This window comes from Triturus cristatus, chromosome 5_2, assembly GCF_964204655.1.
Source record: "Triturus cristatus chromosome 5_2, aTriCri1.1, whole genome shotgun sequence".
Taxonomy (NCBI): domain Eukaryota; kingdom Metazoa; phylum Chordata; class Amphibia; order Caudata; family Salamandridae; genus Triturus; species Triturus cristatus.
Window position 1 is genome coordinate 1,070,762,676 of NC_140588.1, and position 14,860 is coordinate 1,070,777,535.

Below are 14,860 nucleotides of genomic sequence, written 5' to 3' on the forward strand. Positions count from 1 at the left end.
GCAGCACCCAGGCCCTATAGTCATGCAGCACCCAGGTCCTATAGTCATGCAGCACCTAGGCGATATAGTCATGCAGCACCCAGGCCCCTTAGTCATGCGGCACCCAGGCCCTATAGTCATGCAGCACCTAGGCGATATAGTCATGCGGCACCCAGGCCTCATAGTCATGCGGCACCCAGGCCCTATAGTCATGCAGCACCCAGGTCCTATAGTCATGCAGCACCCAGGTCCTATAGTCATGCAGCACCTAGGCGATATAGTCATGCGGCACCCAGGCCCCTTAGTCATGCAGCAACCAGGCCCTATAGTCATGCAGCACCTAGGCGATATAGTCATGCGGCACCCAGGCCTCATAGTCATGCGGCACCCAGGCCCCTTAGTCATGCGGCACCCAGGCCCCTTAGTCATGCGGCACCCAGGCCCTATAGTCATGCAGCACCCAGGTCCTATAGTCATGCAGCACCTAGGCGATATAGTCATGCGGCACCCAGGCCCCTTAGTCATGCAGCAACCAGGCCCTATAGTCATGCAGCACCTAGGCGCTATAGTCATGCGGCACCCAGGCCCCTTAGTCATGCAGCACCTAGGCACTATAGTCATGTGGCACCCAGGCCCCTTAGTCATGTGGCACCCAGGCCCTATAGTCATGCAGCACCTAGGCACCATAGTCATGTGGCAACCAGGCCCCTTAGTCATGTGGCACCCAGGCCCTATAGTCATGCGGCACCCAGGCCCCTTAGTCATGCGGCACCCAGGCCCTATAGTCATGCAGCACCCAGGCCCTATAGTCATGCGGCACCTGGGCGATATAGTCATGCGGCACCCAGGCCTCATAGTCATGCGGCACCCAGGCCCCTTAGTCATGCGGCACCCAGGCCCCTTAGTCATGCGGCACCCAGGTCCTATAGTCATGCAGCACCTAGGCGATATAGTCATGCGGCACCCTGGCCCCTTAGTCATGCAGCAACCAGGCGCTATAGTCATGCAGCACCTAGGCGCTATAGTCATGCGGCACCCAGGCCCCTTAGTCATGCAGCACCCAGGCCCTATAGTCATGCAGCACCTAGGCACTATAGTCATGTGGCACCCAGGCCCCTTAGTCATGCAGCACCCAGGTCCTATAGCCATGCAGCACCTAGGCGCTATAGTCATGCGGCACCTAGGCGATATAGTCATGCGGCACCCAGGCCCCTTAGTCATGCAGCAACCAGGCCCTATAATCATGCAGCACCTAGGCGCTATAGTCATGCGGCACCCAGGCCCCTTAGTCATGCAGCACCCAGGCCCTAGAGTCAAGCAGCACCTAGGCGCTATAGTCATGCAGCACCCAGGCCCCTTCATCATGCAGCACCCAGGCCCTATAGTCATTCAGCACCCAGGCGCTATAGTCATGCGGCACCCAGGCCCCTTAGTCATGCGGCACCCAGGCCCCTTAGTCATGCGGCACCCAGGCCCTATAGTCATGCGGCACCCAGGCCCTATAGTCATGCAGCACCCAGGCGCTATAGTCATGCGGCACCCAGGCGCTATAGTCATGCGGCACCCAGGCCCCTTAGTCATGCGGCACCCAGGCCCCTTAGTCATGCGGCACCCAGGCCCCTTAGTCATGCAGCACCCAGGCCCTATAGTCATGCAGCACCCAGGCCCTATAGTCATGCAGCACCTAGGCGCTATAGTCATGCAGCACCCAGGCCGTATAGTCATGCAGCACCCAGGCCCTATAGTCATGCAGCACCCAGGCCCTATAGTCATGCAGCACCTAGGCGATATAGTCATGCGGCACCCAGGCCCCTTAGTCATGCAGCAACCAGGCCCTATAGTCATGCAGCACCTAGGTGCTATAGTCATGCGGCACCTAGGCGCTATAGTCATGCAGCACCCAGGCCCCTTAGTCATGCAGCACGCAGGCCCTATAGTCATGCGGCACCTAGGCCCTATAGTCATGCGGCACCTAGGCCCTATAGTCATGCGTCACCTAGGCGCTATAGTCTTGTGGCACCTAGGTGCTATAGTCATGCATCACCTAGGTGCTATAGTCATGCGTCACCTAGGCGCTATAGTCATGCGTCACCCAGGCCCTATAGTCATGCGTCACCTAGGCGCTATAGTCATGCGGCACCCAGGCCCTATAGTCATGCGTCACCTAGGCGCTATAGTCTTGCGGCACCTAGGTGCTATAGTCATGCGTCACCTAGGCCTCATAGTCATGCAGCACCCAGGCCGTATAGTCATGCAGCACCCAGGCCCTATAGTCATTCAGCACCTAGGCGATATAGTCATGCGGCACCCAGGCCCCTTAGTCATGCAGCACCCAGGCGCTATAGTCATGCGGCACCCAGGCGCTATAGTCATGCAGCACCGAGGCGATATAGTCATGCGGCACCCAGGCCGTATAGTCATGCAGCACCCAGGCCCTATAATCATGCAGCACCTAGGCGATATAGTCATGCAGCACCCAGGCCCCTTAGTCATGCAGCACCCAGGCGCTATAGTCATGCGGCACCCAGGCGCTATAGTCATGCAGCACCGAGGCGATATAGTCATGCGGCACCCAGGCCCCTTAGTCATGCGGCACCCAGGCGCTATAGTCATGCGGCACCCAGGCGCTATAGTCATTCAGCACCCAGGCGATATAGTCATGCGGCACCCAGGCCCCTTAGTCATGCAGCACCCAGGCCCTATAGTCATGCAGCACCGAGGCGATATAGTCATGCGGCACCCGGGCCTCATAGTAATGCATCACCTAGGCGATATAGTCATGTGGCACCCAGGCCCCTTAGTCATGCAGCAACCAGGCCCTATAGTCATGCAGCACCTAGGTGCTATAGTCATGCGGCACCTAGGCGCTATAGTTATGCGGCACCCAGGCCCCATAGTCATGCAGCACCCAGGCCCCTTAGTCATGCAGCAACCAGGCCCTATAGTCATGCGTCACCTAGGCGCTATAGTCTTGCGGCACCTAGGTGCTATTGTCATGCATCACCTAGGTGCTATAGTCATGCGTCACCTAGGCGCTATAGTCATGCGTCACCCAGGCCCTATAGTCATGCGTCACCTAGGCGCCATAGTCTTGCGGCACCTAGGTGCTATAGTCATGCGTCACCTAGGCCTCATAGTCATGCAGCACCCAGGCCGTATAGTCATGCGGCACCCAGGCCCCTTAGTCATGCAGCACCCAGGCGCTATAGGCTTGAGGCACCCAGGCCCCTTAGTCATGCAGCACCCAGGCCCTATAGTCATGCAGCACCCAGGCGCTATAGTCATGCGGCACCCAGGCCCCTTAGTCATGCAGCACCCAGGCGCTATAGTCATGCGGCACCCAGGCGCTATAGTCATGCGGCACCCAGGCCCCTTAGTCATGCGGCACCCAGGCGCTATAGTCATGCGGCACCCAGGCGCTATAGTCATGCAGCACCGAGGCGATATAGTCATGCGGCACCCAGGCCCCTTAGTCATGCGGCACCCAGGCGCTATAGTCATGCGGCACCCAGGCGCTATAGTCATTCGGCACCCAGGCGATATAGTCATGCGGCACCCAGGCCCCTTAGTCATGCAGCACCCAGGCCCCATAGTCATGCAGCACCCAGGCGCTATAGTCTTGCAGCACCTAGGTGATATAGTCATGCGGCACCCAGGTCCCTTAGTCATGCAGCACCCAGGCCTCATAGTCATGCGGCACCCAGGCCCCTTAGTCATGCAGCACCCAGGCGCTATAGTCATGCGGCACCCAGGCGCTATAGTCATGCGGCACCCAGGCCCCTTAGTCATGCAGCACCCAGGCCCTATAGTCATGCGGCACCCAGGCCCCTTAGTCATGCAGCACCCAGGCCCTATAGTCATTCAGCACCTCGGCCCTATAGTCATGCGGCACACAGGCCCTATAGTCATGCGGCACCTAGGCCCTATAGTCATGCGGCACCTAGGCCCTATAGTCATGCGGCACCTAGGCCCTATAGTCATGCGGCACCTAGGCCCTATAGTCATGCGGCACCTAGGCCCTATAGTCATGCAGCACCCAGGCCCTATAGTCCTGCAGCACCCAGGTCCTATAGTCATGCAGCACCTAGGCGATATAGTCATGCGGCACCCAGGCCCCTTAGTCATGCGGCACCCAGGCCCTATAGTCATGCAGCACCTAGGCGATATAGTCATGCGGCACCCAGGCCTCATAGTCATGCGGCACCCAGGCCCTATAGTCATGCAGCACCCAGGTCCTATAGTCATGCAGCACCCAGGTCCTATAGTCATGCAGCACCTAGGCGATATAGTCATGCGGCACCCAGGCCCCTTAGTCATGCAGCAACCAGGCCCTATAGTCATGCAGCACCTAGGCGATATAGTCATGCGGCACCCAGGCCTCATAGTCATGCGGCACCCAGGCCCCTTAGTCATGCGGCACCCAGGCCCTATAGTCATGCAGCACCCAGGTCCTATAGTCATGCAGCACCTAGGCGATATAGTCATGCGGCACCCAGGCCCCTTAGTCATGCAGCAACCAGGCCCTATAGTCATGCAGCACCTAGGCGCTATAGTCATGCGGCACCCAGGCCCCTTAGTCATGCAGCACCTAGGCACTATAGTCATGTGGCACCCAGGCCCCTTAGTCATGTGGCACCCAGGCCCTATAGTCATGCAGCACCTAGGCACTATAGTCATGTGGCAACCAGGCCCCTTAGTCATGTGGCACCCAGGCCCTATAGTCATGCGGCACCCAGGCCCCTTAGTCATGCGGCACCCAGGCCCTATAGTCATGCAGCACCCAGGCCCTATAGTCATGCGGCACCTGGGCGATATAGTCATGCGGCACCCAGGCCTCATAGTCATGCGGCACCCAGGCCGCTTAGTCATGCGGCACCCAGGCCCCTTAGTCATGCGGCACCCAGGTCCTATAGTCATGCAGCACCTAGACGATATAGTCATGCGGCACCCTGGCCCCTTAGTCATGCAGCAACCAGGCCCTATAGTCATGCAGCACCTAGGCGCTATAGTCATGCGGCACCCAGGCCCCTTAGTCATGCAGCACCCAGGCCCTATAGTCATGCAGCACCTAGGCACTATAGTCATGTGGCACCCAGGCCCCTTAGTCATGCAGCACCCAGGCCCTATAGCCATGCAGCACCTAGGCGCTATAGTCATGCGGCACCTAGGCGCTATAGTCATGCGGCACCTAAGCGATATAGTGGTGCGGCACCTAGGTGCTATAGTCTTGCAGCACCTAGGTGCTATAGTCATGCGGCACCTAGGCCTCATAGTCATGCAGCATCCAGGCTTCATAGTCATGCAGCACCCAGGCTCTATAGTCATGCGGCACCTAGGCGCTATAGTCTTGCGGCGCCTAGGTGCTATAGTCATGCGGCACCAAGGCCTCATAGTCATGCGGCACCCTGGCTCCATAGTCATGCAGCACCCAGGCTCTATAGTCATGCGGCACCCAGGCTCTACACTCATGCGGCACCTAGGCGCTATAGTCTTGCGGCATCTAGGCCCCATAGTCATGCAGCACCCAGGCCCTATAGTCATGCGGCACCCAGGCCTCATAGTCATGCAGCACCTAAGTGCTATAGTCATGCGGCACCTAGGCGATATAGTCATGCGGCACCTAGGCGCTATAGTCATGCGGCACCCAGGCCCCTTAGTCATGCAGCACCTAGGCACTATAGTCATGTGGCACCCAGGCCCCTTAGTCATGTGGCACCCAGGCCCTATAGTCATGCAGCACCTAGGCACCATAGTCATGTGGCAACCAGGCCCCTTAGTCATGTGGCACCCAGGCCCTATAGTCATGCGGCACCCAGGCCCCTTAGTCATGCGGCACCCAGGCCCTATAGTCATGCAGCACCCAGGCCCTATAGTCATGCAGCACCTAGGCGATATAGTCATGCGGCACCCTGGCCCCTTAGTCATGCAGCAACCAGGCGCTATAGTCATGCGGCACCCAGGCCCCTTAGTCATGCGGCACCCAGGCCCCTTAGTCATGCGGCACCCAGGCCCCTTAGTCATGCGGCACCCAGGTCCTATAGTCATGCAGCACCTAGGCGATATAGTCATGCGGCACCCTGGCCCCTTAGTCATGCAGCAACCAGGCGCTATAGTCATGCAGCACCTAGGCGCTATAGTCATGCGGCACCCAGGCCCCTTAGTCATGCAGCACCCAGGCCCTATAGTCATGCAGCACCTAGGCACTATAGTCATGTGGCACCCAGGCCCCTTAGTCATGCAGCACCCAGGCCCTATAGCCATGCAGCACCTAGGCGCTATAGTCATGCGGCACCTAGGCGATATAGTCATGCGGCACCCAGGCCCCTTAGTCATGCAGCAACCAGGCCCTATAGTCATGCAGCACCTAGGCGCTATAGTCATGCGGCACCCAGGCCCCTTAGTCATGCGGCACCCAGGCCCTAGAGTCATGCAGCACCTAGGCGCTATAGTCATGCAGCACCCAGGCCCCTTCATCATGCAGCACCCAGGCCCTATAGTCATTCAGCACCCAGGCGCTATAGTCATGCGGCACCCAGGCCCCTTAGTCATGCGGCACCCAGGCCCCTTAGTCATGCGGCACCCAGGCCCTATAGTCATGCAGCACCCAGGCGCTATAGTCATGCGGCACCCAGGCGCTATAGTCATGCGGCACCCAGGCCCCTTAGTCATGCGGCTCCCAGGCCCCTTAGTCATGCGGCACCCAGGCCCCTTAGTCATGCAGCACCCAGGCCCTATAGTCATGCAGCACCCAGGCCCTATAGTCATGCAGCACCTAGGCGCTATAGTCATGCAGCACCCAGGCCGTATAGTCATGCAGCACCCAGGCCCTATAGTCATGCAGCACCCAGGCCCTATAGTCATGCAGCACCTAGGCGATATAGTCATGCGGCACCCAGGCCCCTTAGTCATGCAGCAACCAGGCCCTATAGTCATGCAGCACCTAGGTGCTATAGTCATGCGGCACCTAGGCGCTATAGTCATGCGGCACCCAGGCCCCATAGTCATGCAGCACCCAGGCCCCTTAGTCATGCAGCACGCAGGCCCTATAGTCATGCGGCACCTAGGCCCTATAGTCATGCGGCACCTAGGCCCTATAGTCATGCGTCACCTAGGCGCTATAGTCTTGCGGCACCTAGGTGCTATAGTCATGCATCACCTAGGTGCTATAGTCATGCGTCACCTAGGCGCTATAGTCATGCGTCACCCAGGCCCTATAGTCATGCGTCACCTAGGCGCTATAGTCATGCGGCACCCAGGCCCTATAGTCATGCGTCACCTAGGCGCTATAGTCTTGCGGCACCTAGGTGCTATAGTCATGCGTCACCTAGGCCTCATAGTCATGCAGCACCCAGGCCGTATAGTCATGCAGCACCCAGGCCCTATAGTCATTCAGCACCTAGGCGATATAGTCATGCGGCACCCAGGCCCCTTAGTCATGCAGCACCCAGGCGCTATAGTCATGCGGCACCCAGGCGCTATAGTCATGCAGCACCGAGGCGATATAGTCATGCGGCACCCAGGCCGTATAGTCATGCAGCACCCAGGCCCTATAATCATGCAGCACCTAGGCGATATAGTCATGCAGCACCCAGGCCCCTTAGTCATGCAGCACCCAGGCGCTATAGTCATGCGGCACCCAGGCGCTATAGTCATGCAGCACCGAGGCGATATAGTCATGCGGCACCCAGGCCCCTTAGTCATGCGGCACCCAGGCGCTATAGTCATGCGGCACCCAGGCGCTATAGTCATTCAGCACCCAGGCGATATAGTCATGCGGCACCCAGGCCCCTTAGTCATGCAGCACCCAGGCCCTATAGTCATGCAGCACCGAGGCGATATAGTCATGCGGCACCCAGGCCTCATAGTAATGCATCACCTAGGCGATATAGTCATGTGGCACCCAGGCTCCTTAGTCATGCAGCAACCAGGCCCTATAGTCATGCAGCACCTAGGTGCTATAGTCATGCGGCACCTAGGCGCTATAGTTATGCGGCACCCAGGCCCCATAGTCATGCAGCACCCAGGCCCCTTAGTCATGCAGCAACCAGGCCCTATAGTCATGCGTCACCTAGGCGCTATAGTCTTGCGGCACCTAGGTGCTATTGTCATGCATCACCTAGGTGCTATAGTCATGCGTCACCTAGGCGCTATAGTCATGCGTCACCCAGGCCCTATAGTCATGCGTCACCTAGGCGCTATAGTCTTGCGGCACCTAGGCGCTATAGTCATGCGGCACCCAGGCCCCATAGTCATGCAGCACCCAGGCCCCTTAGTCATGCAGCACGCAGGCCCTATAGTCATGCGGCACCTAGGCCCTATAGTCATGCGGCACCTAGGCCCTATAGTCATGCGTCACCTAGGCGCTATAGTCTTGCGGCACCTAGGTGCTATAGTCATGCATCACCTAGGTGCTATAGTCATGCGTCACCTAGGCGCTATAGTCATGCGTCACCCAGGCCCTATAGTCATGCGTCACCTAGGCGCTATAGTCATGCGGCACCCAGGCCCTATAGTCATGCGTCACCTAGGCGCTATAGTCTTGCGGCACCTAGGTGCTATAGTCATGCGTCACCTAGGCCTCATAGTCATGCAGCACCCAGGCCGTATAGTCATGCAGCACCCAGGCCCTATAGTCATTCAGCACCTAGGCGATATAGTCATGCGGCACCCAGGCCCCTTAGTCATGCAGCACCCAGGCGCTATAGTCATGCGGCACCCAGGCGCTATAGTCATGCAGCACCGAGGCGATATAGTCATGCGGCACCCAGGCCGTATAGTCATGCAGCACCCAGGCCCTATAATCATGCAGCACCTAGGCGATATAGTCATGCAGCACCCAGGCCCCTTAGTCATGCAGCACCCAGGCTCTATAGTCATGCGGCACCCAGGCGCTATAGTCATGCAGCACCGAGGCGATATAGTCATGCGGCACCCAGGCCCCTTAGTCATGCGGCACCCAGGCGCTATAGTCATGCGGCACCCAGGCGCTATAGTCATTCAGCACCCAGGCGATATAGTCATGCGGCACCCAGGCCCCTTAGTCATGCAGCACCCAGGCCCTATAGTCATGCAGCACCGAGGCGATATAGTCATGCGGCACCCAGGCCTCATAGTAATGCATCACCTAGGCGATATAGTCATGTGGCACCCAGGCCCCTTAGTCATGCAGCAACCAGGCCCTATAGTCATGCAGCACCTAGGTGCTATAGTCATGCGGCACCTAGGCGCTATAGTTATGCGGCACCCAGGCCCCATAGTCATGCAGCACCCAGGCCCCTTAGTCATGCAGCAACCAGGCCCTATAGTCATGCGTCACCTAGGCGCTATAGTCTTGCGGCACCTAGGTGCTATTGTCATGCATCACCTAGGTGCTATAGTCATGCGTCACCTAGGCGCTATAGTCATGCGTCACCCAGGCCCTATAGTCATGCGTCACCTAGGCGCTATAGTCTTGCGGCACCTAGGTGCTATAGTCATGCGTCACCTAGGCCTCATAGTCATGCAGCACCCAGGCCGTATAGTCATGCGGCACCCAGGCCCCTTAGTCATGCAGCACCCAGGCGCTATAGGCTTGAGGCACCCAGGCCCCTTAGTCATGCAGCACCCAGGCCCTATAGTCATGCAGCACCCAGGCGCTATAGTCATGCGGCACCCAGGCCCCTTAGTCATGCAGCACCCAGGCGCGATAGTCATGCGGCACCCAGGCGCTATAGTCATGCGGCACCCAGGCCCCTTAGTCATGCGGCACCCAGGCGCTATAGTCATGCGGCACCCAGGCGCTATAGTCATGCAGCACCGAGGCGATATAGTCATGCGGCACCCAGGCCCCTTAGTCATGCGGCACCCAGGCGCTATAGTCATGCGGCACCCAGGCGCTATAGTCATTCGGCACCCAGGCGATATAGTCATGCGGCACCCAGGCCCCTTAGTCATGCAGCACCCAGGCCCCATAGTCATGCAGCACCCAGGCGCTATAGTCTTGCAGCACCTAGGTGATATAGTCATGCGGCACCCAGGTCCCTTAGTCATGCAGCACCCAGGCCTCATAGTCATGCGGCACCCAGGCCCCTTAGTCATGCAGCACCCAGGCGCTATAGTCATGCGGCACCCAGGCGCTATAGTCATGCGGCACCCAGGCCCCTTAGTCATGCAGCACCCAGGCCCTATAGTCATGCGGCACCCAGGCCCCTTAGTCATGCAGCACCCAGGCCCTATAGTCATTCAGCACCTCGGCCCTATAGTCATGCGGCACCCAGGCCCTATAGTCATGCGGCACCTAGGCCCTATAGTCATGCGGCACCTAGGCCCTATAGTCATGCGGCACCTAGGCCCTATAGTCATGCGGCACCTAGGCCCTATAGTCATGCGGCACCTAGGCCCTATAGTCATGCAGCACCCAGGCCCTATAGTCATGCAGCACCCAGGTCCTATAGTCATGGAGCACCTAGGCGATATAGTCATGCGGCACCCAGGCCCCTTAGTCATGCGGCACCCAGGCCCTATAGTCATGCAGCACCTAGGCGATATAGTCATGCAGCACCCAGGCCTCATAGTCATGCGGCACCCAGGCCCTATAGTCATGCAGCACCCAGGTCCTATAGTCATGCAGCACCCAGGTCCTATAGTCATGCAGCACCTAGGCGATATAGTCATGCGGCACCCAGGCCCCTTAGTCATGCAGCAACCAGGCCCTATAGTCATGCAGCACCTAGGCGATATAGTCATGCGGCACCCAGGCCTCATAGTCATGCGGCACCCAGGCCCCTTAGTCATGCGGCACCCAGGCCCTATAGTCATGCAGCACCCAGGTCCTATAGTCATGCAGCACCTAGGCGATATAGTCATGCGGCACCCAGGCCCCTTAGTCATGCAGCAACCAGGCCCTATAGTCATGCAGCACCTAGGCGATATAGTCATGCGGCACCCAGGCCCCTTAGTCATGCGGCACCCAGGCCCTATAGTCATGCAGCACCCAGGTCCTATAGTCATGGAGCACCTAGGCGATATAGTCATGCGGCACCCAGGCCCCTTAGTCATGCGGCACCCAGGCCCTATAGTCATGCAGCACCTAGGCGATATAGTCATGCAGCACCCAGGCCTCATAGTCATGCGGCACCCAGGCCCTATAGTCATGCAGCACCCAGGTCCTATAGTCATGCAGCACCCAGGTCCTATAGTCATGCAGCACCTAGGCGATATAGTCATGCGGCACCCAGGCCCCTTAGTCATGCAGCAACCAGGCCCTATAGTCATGCAGCACCTAGGCGATATAGTCATGCGGCACCCAGGCCTCATAGTCATGCGGCACCCAGGCCCCTTAGTCATGCGGCACCCAGGCCCTATAGTCATGCAGCACCCAGGTCCTATAGTCATGCAGCACCTAGGCGATATAGTCATGCGGCACCCAGGCCCCTTAGTCATGCAGCAACCAGGCCCTATAGTCATGCAGCACCTAGGCGATATAGTCATGCGGCACCCAGGCCTCATAGTCATGCGGCACCCAGGCCCCTTAGTCATGCGGCACCCAGGCCCTATAGTCATGCAGCACCCAGGCCCCTTAGTCATGCAGCACCTAGGCACTATAGTCATGTGGCACCCAGGCCCCTTAGTCATGTGGCACCCAGGCCCTATAGTCATGCAGCACCTAGGCACTATAGTCATGTGGCAACCAGGCCCCTTAGTCATGTGGCACCCAGGCCCTATAGTCATGCGGCACCCAGGCCCCTTAGTCATGCGGCACCCAGGCCCTATAGTCATGCAGCACCCAGGCCCTATAGTCATGCGGCACCTGGGCGATATAGTCATGCGGCACCCAGGCCTCATAGTCATGCGGCACCCAGGCCCCTTAGTCATGCGGCACCCAGGCCCCTTAGTCATGCGGCACCCAGGTCCTATAGTCATGCAGCACCTAGGCGATATAGTCATGCGGCACCCTGGCCCCTTAGTCATGCAGCAACCAGGCCCTATAGTCATGCAGCACCTAGGCGCTATAGTCATGCGGCACCCAGGCCCCTTAGTCATGCAGCACCCAGGCCCTATAGTCATGCAGCACCTAGGCACTATAGTCATGTGGCACCCAGGCCCCTTAGTCATGCAGCACCCAGGCCCTATAGCCATGCAGCACCTAGGCGCTATAGTCATGCGGCACCTAGGCGCTATAGTCATGCGGCACCTAGGCGCTATAGTCATGCGGCACCTAAGCGATATAGTCGTGCGGCACCTAGGTGCTATAGTCTTGCAGCACCTAGGTGCTATAGTCATGCGGCACCTAGGCCTCATAGTCATGCAGCATCCAGGCTCCATAGTCATGCAGCACCCAGGCTCTATAGTCATGCGGCACCTAGGCGCTATAGTCTTGCGGCGCCTAGGTGCTATAGTCATGCGGCACCAAGGCCTCATAGTCATGCGGCACCCTGGCTCCATAGTCATGCAGCACCCAGGCTCTATAGTCATGCGGCACCCAGGCCCTACACTCATGCGGCACCTAGGCGCTATAGTCTTGCGGCATCTAGGCCCCATAGTCATGCAGCACCCAGGCCCTATAGTCATGCGGCACCCAGGCCTCATAGTCATGCAGCACCTAAGTGCTATAGTCATGCGGCACCTAGGCGATATAGTCATGCGGCACCTAGGCGCTATAGTCATGCGGCACCTCGGCGCTATAGTCATGCGGCACGTAGGTGATATAGTCCTACCCCTAGAGGCGAAAATGGATTGTTTGATGTTGTGGACATGTGTGAGGCTGGTGAGGTGGTCTGACGCTTGCATCCACTCGGCCTCAAGTAGTCAAGATAGCTGGGGAGCTATCTCAATGGGGCGGTCCCAGTCAGCAGGAGCCACAGCTATTCCGGTCTGTGTCAGCAGGAGAGGAATGTTTGTAGCCGGGAGGCCACCCTCTGTATGAGCAGCGCAAGAGAGGGCTTGTAGCTGTTAAAGGAAATATCCAAGTGTAGTCTATTGTATTGCACTTTCCATAGCCCTTGTGCGCCCTGAAGCTCTTTCTCGACTAGTGAGGCACTAGCTGCTCACCATGTATAGTTTATATGGTGCTTCGTACATAATCAAACCTAGAAAGAATGGAGAGCTGGGATCTGGGGGAAGTGTCATTGGTGGTTACACAGGATCTACTTTTGAGGAAATAAACTTTTATTTACCTTCATGGCACAAGTTCCAAAATATATTGTGGGGTTACTAGGCAAACACCTTTTACGACGCTATGTAGAGGGACATTACAAGAAGTGAATGATGTCACAACCCTATCATATCCCTCCCGTTAAAGGGTATAAACCTAATCTAAAGGCTTTACTATGAATAACATGTATGCAAGTAAACCAAGGTATACGATGTATGAATAAATGAAGTATACTTTGTGTGATTAATTAAAATCTTTACAATAATAAAATCTTGCAGTATTCAGGCTGATGAAACACTAATGCATAAAATCAGTAAGCTGATTCACCATTGAGAAGCGGATTCCCATAATCGAGCCAGGAAATAACTACCAGCCGAACTAGGGGGCATATCAGCAACAACCGGCGATAATTATCGCTAAGCGCACTTAGCGCTAGGATAATTATCGCCGGCTAACGTGGATTTTTATCGCTGAGATAGCGTGCTATTAGCAACGCTTATCTCAAAAGCGATAAAAATCCTAGCGCTAACTGCCTAACGTGAGATTATCGCTGGAAATCCAGCGATAATCTCATACAATGTGGCGTTAGCTTGATGACAGGGACTCACAAACTTAGCCATGATATCCTCCTTCCATAGGATATCATGGCTAAGTCAGTCCTGAAGCAGGCGTAAGGAAAGTAGCGATAACAGGGGTTATCGCTACTTTTCTTGCCGCTATGCTTCATAGCGTGGGGCTTGATGATAGGAGAAATGTCGCTTAGTGACATTTCTCCTGTCATGTCAGGTCAGGAACGCCCACTTTGCATCTCATTAGAGATGCCAAGCTGGGCGTTAAGAATTCGTGCGCTAAAGCAAGGTTTCACGCGTTAGCGTGACCTTGCTAATTAGGCAATAAAATTATCGCCGCTTTTCGGCCGAAAACGGCAGCAAAAGCGGCGATAATTCTATCGCCACCATCTGAATATATGCCGCTAAATTGGTAACGAGCCCTCTTGACCGCAGCAAAGACTCACCCTTGAAGGTTAAGGGTGTTGATGATGATGAGACCCAGAGAGGGGGTGTTGAGACAGGGAGTCAGGATAACATTAAATAAGATTTATTTAAGGAGATAATAATGATATTAAGGCCCACACGCAGGTGGGAAGAGCTGCACGGATAAGGAGTGTCTCGAAGGCTGGAATGAAGGAACATTCCATTGCGTCATATGTATAGTAGAAGTAAAGGGAGGGTACGTCATGGAATAGAAAGAAGGTGATAGGTGAAGAGAGAATGAGACAAGGGAAGAGGATAGAGTGAGATAAAGAAAGGTAGGTAGTGACATCTATTACAAGAGTGGCTGTTATCAACGATGCCTAGTTTACAATCCATGAGTGCAGAGTCCAGTCCAGGGATGCGACTGGACCCAAAGGCTGGGGCTAGAATGAAAAGCACCTGGCACACTTCAGGACATGGAGTCATTTTTTTTGGACAGATCCCACACTTCACACTAGGATCCCTTAGGAACATCCTACTCGCTGCAGCACGTCTCATTTAAACACTGGTCTACACGTTTCAGCCTCCATGCGCCCTTGCTGGGTCGTTTGCTTTCTTCAGGACCAAAATCCAAGGGGGAGGTGATCCCCCTTTCTTATTACTCACGGCAGGTGGAGCACTGTCCCCTGGATCAAATTTGAAAGCCAGTCAGGGTCATTCCAAGGCAATTGAGGAAACATTGTTCTGAGCTGAAAATAGAAATCGAGGTTAGCAA

At 56.4% G+C, this 14,860-nt stretch overlaps 1 protein-coding gene across 4 annotated transcripts in view; it reads left to right on the forward strand.

Moving 5' to 3' along the window:
• Positions 1-14,860, forward strand: part of DLG3 (discs large MAGUK scaffold protein 3) — a 1,834,707-nt gene that overhangs the window by 48,710 nt on the left and 1,771,137 nt on the right. The gene's annotated exons all lie outside the window — the stretch shown is intronic.